Source organism: Cinclus cinclus, chromosome 15, assembly GCF_963662255.1.
Source record: "Cinclus cinclus chromosome 15, bCinCin1.1, whole genome shotgun sequence".
In the NCBI taxonomy this organism is placed as follows: Eukaryota; Metazoa; Chordata; class Aves; order Passeriformes; family Cinclidae; genus Cinclus; species Cinclus cinclus.
In genome coordinates, this window is record NC_085060.1 from 15,282,322 (window position 1) to 15,296,164 (window position 13,843).

Consider the following 13,843-nt stretch of genomic DNA (forward strand, 5'->3'; position numbering starts at 1 on the left):
TCAAAGGAACCAGTTTGCAGACTTGCAGCCCCAGAAAGAGATTTATTGATCACAGTAATGTTCTTTACAATATAGAAGAGGAGGCTGAATGTACAGGTTAACAAAGCTGCTGCTCTTTGCAGCAGAGGAGTGACAAGATCCAGAAAGAATCTCAGGTTATGTATTTCCCTCCCTGGTAATGCTTCTCAAGGAGCCAAACCTCAAGGAAAAAAAAATTATGCAGGATGAAATAAACCAAATATTCTCCTGCCATCAGATTCAAATGCTTCCTCCTTCATTAATGACAGGTTTAAATTAACAGGGGCTGGCAGATTGGTCTGGTGGTTTAAACAGTAGCCTGGGACATGAAAGGAGTCCTTCCATGAGGGAATTAGCATCAAAGTGAGACTCTGTGCTGCAGCTCCTCTGTAGGAGCTCATTAAACTGATTAGCCCAGCTCACCATTAGTGATTTACCCTGGTGTGGTTCTACAGGCAGGGAAAGCACCAGGGCCAGGGCTGGGTGTGGGTATTTCCTGCCACAGCTGGGAACATCTGCACCACTCCTCGTGTGACAGTGAACAGAACCCACAGTCAGGAACCCATCTGTAGGATCACACAAACGTTCCAAGACCTTTCCCTTTTCCAGCAGCTCATAGGTTCTCAGGCTTCTAGCAGATCGTGCAGGTAAGAGAAGTTTCTGTAGGGATTGCTCAGAATTCCTAGACAAGGACTTGGGAGCTGGTGTGTGACCAAAGCCTAAACAGCTTTGGTCACACAGTTTAGAGCAATGGCTGCTATTTCCATTTCTATGGCTTTTTATGGAGTCTAGAAAACACTGAGGAAGCCACAGGGGCAAACCCATCCCACTCCACAGAACCCTTTCCCAGGACAGCTTTACTCACTTCAGGATGCCATTATTTAGGTAAGGTTTGAAAGCATGTAGCTCTAAGCCAAACCTTGTGGTCACCTGTAAAGTCAGTGGCCTTTCAAGAAGGAGTGAAAAGAGTCTGGAAAAGAGCCCATTTTCACCTGGAATTTTTGTATTTGCAATTCCCCATCCCATTGAGTAATTTGGCTCTGACACTGCTCTAAATTAAATCATGGGGCTGCATTGCATCAGCCCGAAAGGGACCTGGACTGAATCTGTCCCCTTGTCCCCAGAGAGTCCAGCTTGAGCTTGGGAAGATGGATGGGGAACCCAATGTTGAAAAGCCAGGAGTTAATCTGGTGCTTGACCATCCTCCCTTTGGAAACTTCTTGCTATCATTCATCCTGAATCATTGAGAAGCTCAACCCTGATAAGAGACTTATTAAACTTCAGGTTCAAGAGTGACCACAGGAAAACCCCACTGGTCCTTTAATTTTGTTGGAAAAGTGTACCAGCAGTTTCCTGAGGAGCTGCTCAGGCAGTTCTGAGGCTTTGTCCCCTCAGTTTCACTCCAAGAATGTGTCTGACCATTCCAAAAACCCTGCTAAAGCCAAGATATGTCACATTTACTGCTTCATGTCTCCACAAGGCTCCTTATTCTGCCACCAAGGAAAGTATGACATGATTTTTTTCGTTTGAAATCCGAATTGTTTCCACCAAAATATGTATGTTCTTCTTTTCTTATCAATGCCATTGGATTTGCAGGGATAAAAGTTGCTCTGAAAAGCAAGTTCTTGGTTTAGGTGCCTGCTCTTTCCCAGGTTTTCTGCTCAATGAACACCCAAAATGACAAAAGCAATGCTCATTTTAGAGAAATATTGTAAAGACACATTAGACATTGGGAGCATAAGGGTGTAAATTCAAGACCTGCTAAATCAGGGGGTTCTGTGCGAAATGGTGATGGAGAAAGGATTACAGTGTGTAAACCTTAGGAAAAATGTTAATATGGAAAATTCCATGCAGCACATTTCCTGCATCTAAAAGCCCAGCCAGAATTAGTGGTTTTACAAGATTTAAAAATTTTCTGTCTTCTTTGAACTTGGTTTTGCCATATTAATTAAAATTAGTTGTTAATCCTCACCCAGTGTATAAACAAAGCTCCCATAAACTGAATCTGTAAATATGTCCTTTGAGCTGGTATGGAAAAAACAGCTGGTGCTTATGGGAAAAAAATGGAAAAGAGCCTGGCTGGGTAGATATTTTAAGGATTTGTTCAACTTTTTATTATTGGGATGTTTTTAAGAAAATCAAGGATCCTGTTTCCTTCCCTTTTTATTGCCTTTGATAACTTTTCATACACTGAGCAGGGAAAATGATGAATTCAAGGAACATGTAAAAATGCAATACACCAAAAATTTTGAAAAAAAGATGGAGATAATTATTGTATATTTTTTTTCACCCAGTAGTATTCCTAGCATAGAGAGTTTTATAGTACAAAGAAAAAGTTAAAATAGTTTTAAATAAAAATGGTAGACATAAGGAAGCAAAGAACCAGGGAGACAACCATCATTTAAAAAAATAAACATCTATACAGCCCCTCCTTTTGTCATTTATCTTCCCCCTGCAAGCCCAACTTCAGTTGGTGAGGTGATTCACCTAAAGGTGATGCCCAAGCAATTCTTAGTTCCCATTATTTTTTCTGAAAAGCAGCCAAGAAAATGTTGAGTTGGAATTTTCAAAGCATTTATTAGTTTAGGCTGCACTTTGCTTTTCCTTGACTTGTATTTCTCCAGAGGTTAAGATGGTTTTTCTGTTTGCTCGGGTCTCCCAACATCAAATGTTGCTCTGCTTCTTCTTTTCTATCTGTGGGTCCACATTTTATTCCATCTCCACCAAAGATCATGCCTATCCCCCTCGTTACCAGGTCCTTATTTTTTCTCTTGCACCTCTGACTGGGCTGAAAGAGCCTGAAAAGTGGGGTTTTTTTCCTTTAAAAATAGGATAAACGTAGTGGTTGTCCTGAGTCCTTGGAAATAAAAACAACCGTCACCCAGCAGTCCTTTCAAGTGTTTCTCCTTGCTTTCGTTACCTTGTTTGATTTAGTCAAGCTCTTTTTTCTCCCCAGTCACAGCAAGGCAAAATAAGGGAAAGAAATTATACAATAAAATATAATGTAGGTTTAGTTCTAAAGGACATGATGAAGACAAAAAACTTTGGAATCAATTTTGCAAATAAAATACCAGTACAAAGCACCTGACGGTCCTCAATAGCTCCAAATTCCTGCTGAAGAATGGTGAGTATCTGAATGATTGCAAGGAAATTCTTTCACCAGTGGTAAGCCACAAGCACTTCCTGAAAGGAAAGCATGGAACTACTCAAACAGTATTAACCCCACTGTGAGCCCTTTGGGTGTCTTGCTGAAAACATGCTCCTCACACGACCTCCCAAAAGTACAAGATCAGCTAAAAATGCCAGGTGTGGCAGTGCCAGATTTCAGCAAGGAGGGAAACCCAGGAGGCAATTCCCATCCCTGCTTGGCTGATCCTTCCATCAGTTTGCTGGTGGGGTTTCAGGAGAAGGCAAAGAGTCACTGGAGAATCCTGATCAGGGGGAAGTGTCCTCCTTGGGAGGGAGTCACTGGCTTTTTTACATCAAATATCCTACTTGGTTCAGTCCCATAGTATAACTTTTATTTTGCAACAAGATTTTGTAAGTTGAAATCTTATCACAGACTTCTATCATTCATTACAGAATTATCCTGTTAAGAAATATGTTTACAAAGTAATCTTCCATCTTCATCTTTGAGATAACAATAAAATTGAAGTATTGATGGTTTGATGCCAAATATTTTCCCTTTTATTGTAACCTTGTTTTCTTTCATCTACAGAGGAATTTGTTTAAATGCAAATTATTTCCTTCATGAAAGAAGATAGCTTTTGTATGAATCACTATTTGTTTAAATAATTTCCTTAAATGAAGTCTTACTCGTGATAACACTACATTATTGTTTCCAACCTGTTTTACTTCCTCTCCATTCCATCTTGTTTAATCTCAGCCAAGATAAAATGGAATGATGTGACATTAAAGGGAAGCTTTTGTAAGCAGAGGGGAAGGTTCTTTCCCAGTCCCTGGTGACGTAGTTTGTACTTTTGGGTTCCTGATGGATGCTTCTTCAGGAACAACCATATCCAGGAAATGCCTTTAATCTCCTTTGAGGTGAGATAAAATGCCCAATCTGGTTCAGGTGCAGGTGTAGCCACTGTCACCCAGCTGTGCCCTTGAGGCAGAGCTCTGGGGTGAGGCACTTTGAACAGCATTTGGGGCACAAATTGAGTTGTCTCCTTTTAAATGCAATATAAGAGTGCAGGAACTAAATCTCTTGAATCATATCAAAAACCTTTTTAGTCCTGGCTGACTTTTTGGTGGGTGTTTTGTGTTAGAGCACAGGAGTAACTCCCACTCAGAGTGATCCCCACAGCTGGAATTCCAGCAGTCACTATTTGAGATGATAGAAATGCAGCATTTATCATGTATTAATGCACCAAGGATGGGGCTGTGGGACTGGAGTTTCCTGACAGTATCAAAGTGTTGCTGACCACGGAATTTCCAGTTATGAAATCTTAATTAACGTTACTCATCAGCATTCATCACTGTCAATAACTGACTTTGAGCTCTGTATTTTCCAATGAAAAAACACATATTTCATTATAAATAATTCACACATTTCATTATAAAATAATAATAATAATATTTTACACTCACATGGATATTTTGCTTCACTTTGCCCCCAGACTGACATACTCTTCCATTCTCTTGTCCTTCTGAGGTTTTTCTTCTCCCAACCCCATAGTCCCTTCCAGGACCCCCTTCCAGCCCCCTTGGGCCACCTCAGCCCTGGCTGTGACTCTGCTCTGTGGGGAGCACTCCTGGCTCCCTAGAAGCAGCTGCTTCCACTGTGCCTTAACACATCCTATAAAATAAAGCTTTTTGATACAATATGGGGGGGAAAACTAGCTGTTAGCAGTGTATTTCAGTAAAGCTCCCAGAGCAAAAGCAGCAGCGACCTGTCATGCTATGGAGCTGATGGATTTGCTCAGCAGCCCTAAATCACTGTGTTTATCTCGGATTCCCAGCTAATGAAAGGGTGCAGGGTGCTGCAAGCCACGGAGCTTAAGCTCCATTAACTAATCAATTTCTGACTCTGAGAATTAAAAAAACAGGAAACGAGGCTGCGGTCACTTGAACAGTTTCAGAGAAGCGGTGCTCAAAGCAGCCCTTCAGCAGCAGCAGGAAAATTGGGAGACAAAGGAGATGCCAGATATCACTTCGTTTGCTGAGGAAAAAGAGGGCAGCGAAACAGGGCAACGAACGTCAGGGATGTGCTTTGGAAATGTGAAACATGGAAAGAAAGAATTTCTAATTCTCAATGGGATGTGGGAAGTTCAGCCCAGCTGGCAGCGTGTCTCTGATGCTTTGCAGAGCAAAGGATCTCTGGCCTTTGTAGGGCTTCAAAAGGGCACAGAAAGCGGCTTTGGTGCCGTTCCCCAAACCTGGGAACGTCCCCCCGAGCTGCTTGGAGCATCTGCAGGTACGCTGGGTGATGCTCAGGTGTGTCAGGGAGGCTGCAAAAGCAGCAGCAGCCCCTTCCCAGGAACTGAGCCCTTCAGCAGGATTAGGGAAGATTTGAAAGCATCTAAAACCGGGGAGGATTGAAGAAAAGCAAATAGCCCAGCTTCATGGCAGTCTATTGCCAGGGATTCGACTTAATGGGGATCTGTGTCAGCTGCCTCCATAGGCACCCCGTAAGTCATTTATGTTAGGTAAACATTTGCAAATGGACTTTTTGCATTTGGGGAAAGCAAAAAAAAACAACAACAACAACAACAAACAAACAAAACAAAAAAAAAAAAAAAAACTGAATACCTTAGCAGCAGTACTGGTGTCTGAACTCTACAGAAACATTTAGACCTTTCAAAGGAAATGTCAAGTTGTTCCTATTGAGTCAAGTTCTTGCACATTTAAGCTAATTAATATCACCACTTTCCAAGTCAGAGCAAGCCCTTATGCTGTGCTTAAATGGTTTAATACATGAATTCTTTCTGATTGCCACAGCCCCACGTTTGTATCTTTAGGAAGAGAAGGGAAAGTTCTGAGTCCAAAGGATTTTTTTTATTCCAGGCAACAAAATTCTTCATGGATGTAAATGTGACTTTGCTACAATAATTTTTAATATACAATGATATTATTTTCCTGAGCCAACTAAGAAATGTGATCCAGATGAAACTTCTGGGACACAGAAGGGACACAACTGACTGGAAAAGAATATTCAAATAATCATGATTGGCTTTTAATCACAAGAGTGACCCAACATAAAGGGTGATGAACTGAGTTCCAGGAAATGGGAATTTAATTCTGTTTTGCTTTCTAAGGTCAATCCTCTCCCTGTCACATCCATGTGAAAGCTCACCTTGATTTTGCATCACTTTCTAGGTGCTGTACTGGGAAAGCAGTATTTGGAAACTGGGATTCAAATCAAGTCATATTTTAGAGCTATTAACATGGCAGAGCTAAAATTGTACAAAGGGGAATGCTTATATTCAGCATAAAAAATTTATTTGCCTGGGGGAGATTTTAGTGTCCAAGACATACATTTGTGATAAATAGTAGAATTTGAAAATGCTCTTTTCAATATGCAGTATCATAGTCTGCAAGCAGTGACCCAAAACTGGAAAGATAGGAAAATGTGAGTCACAATTCCTGAAAAGGTTTGATTCTGGTGGTAATTTAACAGCCAGATAATTAACTTTTGTATTCTAATCTGTATATTAGAATTCCAACCAGGATGATGTTCTATCAGAAAAGTTCATCAAAGATTTATTAACAAACAGTGAATTTTTTGCAATAAATTAATATATTTAAAAATTAATCTGTTTTTAAAGTCACTTTTTTCACAGATAATGATACATATTTTTGCTTAAGTGTGAAAACATGTCACTTATAATTTTAGGGAAAAACACTTTCAACAAAGATTTCAGCCTAAGCTATTTTTAATCCTAATATTTTCTGTGAATAAGTAGAAAAAAGAAAATGAACTGTGCTGTGAAAAGCCCCTAAAACAGTTTTTCCCCCCGGGAGATTATAAATATCTGTATATATGGGCAGAACGTTCAATTAACATGAGAAATGGCCTGCTAAGTTGCATGATGATGTACTGGGAGAGAGCAGCAATACAGCAAAACTGGTGAGCTATACAAAAGGACTAAGAACTTTCTTAGCAAGATACATGATTGCAGAAATTAGGCATTTGTTAAAAAGATTTGATGCAGAAATGCAGCAAATGTGGCACTTCATCAGGAAAATGGGCAGGCAGCATTAAACATAAGTGACGGTGTGGGGTTTAGTTTGGAATGCAAAATGAATTTATAAATAATAGATGGAGATAATATGGATAGTTTTAGATAGATGAATGGAACCATTTCTTTTCTAATTCTTTCAAATTAATTTAAGATGGCTGCACAGTTACTCCCCTTCCCCAAAGAGTTAAGAAAATGTTAAATGGGTAGCTCACATGATAGAAAGTTATTATCCTGAGATGAGCCTTAGAGGAATTATGGAGAAGAAGGAGATAATATTGGAATATATGACTTTAATTTTTATTTAAACATTATAACTTGAAATAGTCACTAAAAGCCTTGAGCTCTTCCAGGCAGAAGGCACAGGTCTGCAGGGACCAGGAAATAAGGGACAAGTTCTTAACGGGTTCCTCACCTGTCTCACCTTTTCCCAGCACTGGCTCACACCAGTAACACCTGCACAGAGGCTTTGTGGCCAAACATTGCTGCTGCTGCTACTGCACTGAACAGGAAAATAAACCCAAACCAGCTCAAACTGCAGGAGAGATTTTCCTTGGGAGAAAACCGAGTCCTGGAGGTAATGGGCAGGATTCAACAACGAACAAAACAGAAGCTTGAGGAACAAAACTGGTGAAACTGTGGGAATTGCTGGTGGACATGCAGGAGACTCCAAGGCCAAGGCTTGGTCCTGGTCGTGTCTGTGTTAAAAATCTTGGCTCCTTGTTTTAGGATGAGGTATTTTGATATGTGCCTTTCTGATCACACTCGCAGGCAAAGGAAGCCCAACTGAGAGAAGAGCTAAAAATGCAGGTTTTTCTCACTCTGAAGAGGTTGGAAAAGAGAAAACAGAGTCCTCATGGAGACCTGAAGAAGAAAGGAGCTGCTGGAAGGCTCGAAGGACACAGCTCCTGAGGAAACGCTCCGTGGGTCAGATGTGTCAGAAATCAGAGAGTGTTTCAAGAACTGCTGATGCAATAGCTGTTAAAAACCCCTAAATGAAGGGATCTATCCCTGTATTTTTATGGCAGGGCTGTGGTTGGTGTCTGTGGGCTGCAGAACATCCTGTCCTTCCCTCCCAGGGGACAGGAGGACCGGGAGCTGTCGGGATGCACGACGGAAGGAAGGAGCGCCGGGAGCAGGAAAGGGAGCAGGAGCTGCAGATGGCTGAGGGTTCTGACAGCCCTTCCTATAAACAAGGTTTCTGGATGGCAGGCCTTTATTTTGGAACTGAGCTGGTGCAATTTGTGACTACAAGAAAGCGAGAGAGAAATGAAAGCTGGCTCTGAAGCACAGCTACAGAGCTTCCCAGCTCTTGGCAATTAGTTCGTGCCTTCCTCGGCTTGATCAGAGCGCGCCTTGTCACCATCTAACGTGGTTTCAGGTTGTCCAGAAGGAAAACATCATGTTGTTTACTTGCCAAGCTATTTCAAAACAAAGCTACCGTTGCATGTAAGAGAGGGCAGAGCTGTTTGGAATGGAAAGAGCAGGGGAAGAGCCCTGAGAAATTAATTACGGGAGGAAAGCTGGTTGCTGATGCAAAGCTCCTGGTTAAGAGCAAAGGGCACGCTGCTGGGATGCAGAGGAAAACACGACAGGACACATCACCATCATCTCCTCGGTCTCTAAACAGCAAATCAAGTTAATTTGGAGAGACAGGCTGAAGGGAAGAGACCTTTTTATTCTGCATCCTTCTTTCAGATCAGGGTTTAACTCGTGCCAGTGTGTGGCTACAGAAAGGATCAAAAAATGTCCAGCTCTGCATTCAGACCTGAGGTTTCATCACTCACAGGTGTATCCAGGGCAGGGTAGGGAGCTTCATGTACTAGATTTTCTGAAGTGCCCATGGTAGAGGCTGCAGCAGATGTTTTCATGTCAGGTTAGTCTGGCAGGTGTTCGTGGCTCACACGAATTTTCTTTTTCTAGCTTTCAGATTCTTGTATCTCTATTTCTGCTCACAGTATTAAGGCAGCACACTCTGGGAGTATCTCTGTAGTCACAGCCAGTCTTCCAAGCAAATATTGAGTCTAACTAAACATGGAGAATGAAGAGGGCTACTGGAGTATAAAGCGGGGACATAATCTCTGAGGTTTTAACCGAGGCATTAGAAAGACCTAATAATAGCAGGGCTTTGCAGAGATGCTAAGATAAAGAAAAAGCCATCTTGAGAATGCCTTGAAGAAAAGCTTTTGCTGTCACCAGTCACTTGGCAACATGAAAGACAAGCTTGGCCCGAAAATCACAGTGGAAAATGAAGATGGCATGATAATAATTGTCACAATTTTATGAATCTGACATGCCTCATGCCAGCACATCCTGGGTCACCCCATCAGATATCTCTGCAAGGCAGAATGACTCTTTTAATGTTGAAGCCCACACTCAAATATTTCTGTGAGGCACATTTTGCCGTGGGATGGTGGAGAAGGAGATAATGATGGAACACAAAAGAACAAAGTGGTTTTTCTCAGCGGAATAGTTCTCCACACCATTGCCCAGAGTGCACCCAGGCTCTCCTGGACACATGAACATGAGCTTATCCCTCCTCTCCCACCAGACCAAGTGAAAATTTTTCCCTTGATGTCAAAACAAGTCCATTTCCAACATTGCTGGATATATTCTTCACACCAGAAATGTCACACGGAATATACAGCCCAAATTTCACAGAATCACTGAATATACAGAGTTGAAGGCATTAGGAAAATCAACAGGCACTTGTACTTCAAAGCCACCTTTCCAGCCAGAAAATAATGAATTACAAGGAAATCTGGTATCAATACTTTGGAAGTTTTATTACTGTTGTCAAGTTTTCCATTATTACTGGTTTTTTTCCAAAGTAATGTCATTTACCTAATGTAGTGAGAAGCAGATGGTTTATTGCTTAAAAGTTGTTATGTGGTTCTTGCAGAGGAAGTGCATTCAACATTTATTCTGTTTTTGTCAAATAAATATTTTCCATTTATTTACTAGAGGAAGGGGAAAGGCAAATACCAATCATATTGTATATAAATGAACATGGATATATTGACAGGAAATTAAACATGTTGTAGTAATGAATATTCTGATATTTTATTTACTTCAAAGAAAAGGAGCTGGAGTTAGCAGCACTCAAGTTTTAAAATTCCAACAATTTTAGGGCCGAAAAGGACAGTTCTGAAAATTTAGTGTGACCTCCGTAATACCTACAAAACAAAGGCCATTGAGCCATGTGTAATAAATTTGGCATCACACAGATGATTTCTGTTGAGCTAGAACGTATTTTGGGAGAGATTACCCAGTTTTGCCCTCAGAAATTTCCATGCTGACCCCATGACTGTCAGTACTGTAAGCTCCATGTCATGGAAAACTGAGTTAAGCGAGTGAATCCCTTCTGAGCGTAGAATTGCCTGCACAGAGCTGCAGGATCCCTCTGAAGCTGCAAGTGAGGCTCAAAGAGACTTGCTGCAAGATATTTCCCTGTTTCTCCTTCGTTTAGTTACACTCTGTAGTCAGTTCTGAACTGAGCAGAGCTTTACAGCTGTTCCTGGAGGAACTCTGTGTAGGAAAATGAGAACAGAGGAGCTGTCTGCAGTTTTCCCCTGCTTGCTAAACTGGTGATGGCAAACTGAGATCAGTGAAGCAGATGAGGCCCCCTGTGCTCTGTGTTTGTCAGCAGCTCAGAGGAAAGAATTCCTCAAATTCTGTGTCCTCATGAAGTTTATTTGGGGAGGAAGCTGTGACTCGTGGTGGTGACACAAGTCCCCATATGGAAACTTCCATGGCAGGGTGGAAACCCCTTCCCCTGGCACTGCTTTTCATCTTGCATATCTGCTTTGAAGATTGTCACAGAGATTCCCAGATGGGAACATTCCTTCTTATTTGGGGCTCTTGGAGAGACTCTAAACATGTTGGTGATATCAACAAACAGGCTGGAGACAGAGGATCCTGTTTCCTTTAATATGAAAATATTTCAGTGTTCTCTGCTAATTTGCACTCTGAGTCAAAGAACACAAAGTTCATCTCCTATGAGAAAAAATTACCCCAGCTGTAACTTCATAGAGTGTTCACTGAAATCAGTGGATTTCTCTTGGAGAAGTCTATTTTTTCAGTTAATTTTTATGCATTATATTTTTGACATTAATACACCTAAGTTGCATTTAAAACTCTGGATAGGGCTGTGAAAAGTGATCATTTTTCCAAGAGATGTGTAATCTAGAGTATCTGTTTTATAGAAAAGCTACTTTCAATGTCAAGGAAGTGAAACAACAGCTAAAGGGCAGCTCCTGAAAAAAAATAAAAATAATAACAAACAGATGATGTTATGATGAAAGTGATGCAAGAGAGGAGGAAGTTTGCAGTGCCTTTGTCCATGATATACATATTCTGTGGCTAAATAGAGGATTTCAGTCCCAAGAGAGGTCAGAGTAGGAACTTTTGTGAACACTAAAATACACTGGAAAAAAAAGAAGTGCACAAAACCATCTCAGCCATGTCAAGACATATTTTTTAGTGTGTGATAATGAAATAATTCCTCTACATTCCTGAGAAACCAGGTATTTCTTGCATTTTTGTAATTCTAGCCCTGATTTCCAAACCATTTGTTAAGAGTATTTTAATGCCCAAATAATGTAAAGTATCATAAATTATGACTAACACACATTAATAAAACAGTTTTATCATCTAACGAAGCATGAAAAAATATAAATTTCTGATGAGACTCCATGTAAAAACTGGGATATTAATACCAGTGACAGAGGAGCAAAGAATACAGTGAGTTCCTGTAGAAAAAAATACTTGAAGCTGATATAACAGTAAACGCCAGCAGTGAAAAATGAATGCAATGAATGAATGAATGCAATGAATGAATGAATGAATGAATGAATGAATGAATGAATGAATGAATTGGGGATTATTAAAAGGGAGGCTGCGGTGGTGCTGGAGCTGCTGCGGGGTGCAGTGCCAGCAGATGGCACTCCAGAATGTGGAACACCACCATCCTCACCACCCTCACCATCCTCACCATCCTCACCATCCTCACCACCCTCACCATCCTCACCACCCTCACCACCCTCACCACCCTCACCACCCTCACCATCCTCACCACCCTCACCATCCTCACCACCCTCACCACCCTCACCATCCTCACCACCCTCACCACCCTCACCACCCTCACCACCCTCACCATCCTCACCATCCTCACCACCCTCACCACCCTCACCACCCTCACCACCCTCACCATCCTCACCACCCTCACCATCCTCACCACCCTCACCACCCTCACCATCCTCACCATCCTCACCACCCTCACCATCCTCACCACCCTCACCACCCTCACCACCCTCACCACCCTCACCATCCTCACCACCCTCACCATCCTCACCACCCTCACCACCCTCACCATCCTCACCACCCTCACCACCCTCACCACCCTCACCATCCTCACCATCCTCACCATCCTCACCACCCTCACCATCCTCACCACCCTCACCACCCTCACCACCCTCACCACCCTCACCATCCTCACCACCCTCACCATCCTCACCACCCTCACCACCCTCACCATCCTCACCATCCTCACCACCCTCACCATCCTCACCACCCTCACCACCCTCACCATCCTCACCATCCTCACCATCCTCACCACCCTCACCATCCTCACCACCCTCACCACCCTCACCACCCTCACCACCCTCACCACCCTCACCACCCTCACCATCCTCACCATCCTCACCACCCTCACCATCCTCACCACCCTCACCATCCTCACCATCCTCACCATCCTCACCACCCTCACCATCCTCACCATCCTCACCATCCTCACCACCCTCACCACCCTCACCATCCTCACCACCCTCACCACCCTCACCATCCTCACCATGCTGGGCTCCAAGGGACAGACCTGCTGCCTCCCGGGGTCACAGCTGACAGAATTCCACAGAGGACAGTCTGCTGCTGGAAGTGCCTGGGCACCAGCTCGGGGTGAGATGGAGAATCACGGGATCATGGAAAGGTTTGGGTGGGAAGGGAGCTTAAAGCCTGTCCAGTGCCACTCCTGCCATGGGCAGGGACACCTTGCACTGTCACAGGGTGCCCCCCAGCCCTGTCCAGCCTGGCCTTGGACACTTCCAGGGATCCAGGGGCAGCCACAGCTTCTGGGCAGGACGATGCAGTTCCCACCCAAGAGATCGGCTCAGTTTGTTGAAGCATGGTGGATTCAGTCCCTGGGTGCACCATTCACTTAAGAGTTGGACTTGATCCTTGTCCCTTCCAACTCAGAATACCCTGTGATCTGAAATAAAGGCTGATGGATGATGTAGAATCTACCCAGTGATGCTCTCTGGGGGCTGGGAATGATCCAAACCCTTTCCTTACAGCCCCTGTCCTGCTCAGAGCACGGGATCCCCCCAGCTCTCCTGAGCTGGCCTGTGCTCTGAGGACAGAGCCCAGCCCCTCAGGTTGTAAACCCAGGGTTAAGTAAGGCCAAGGTTTGTCCTTAAATAGGAGAATCTGTCAATCCCTATCCCAAAGCTAAAATGGGTTTTGTTCCTCCCAGCACATTTATTGCTCTCATGCAGCTTCACCAGAGGCACTTTCCTTGCCATCTCTCAACAAGTGTCTCAAGGGTTGGAGGCAACATCAGACAGAACCTGGCTCAGAACAGAACTATG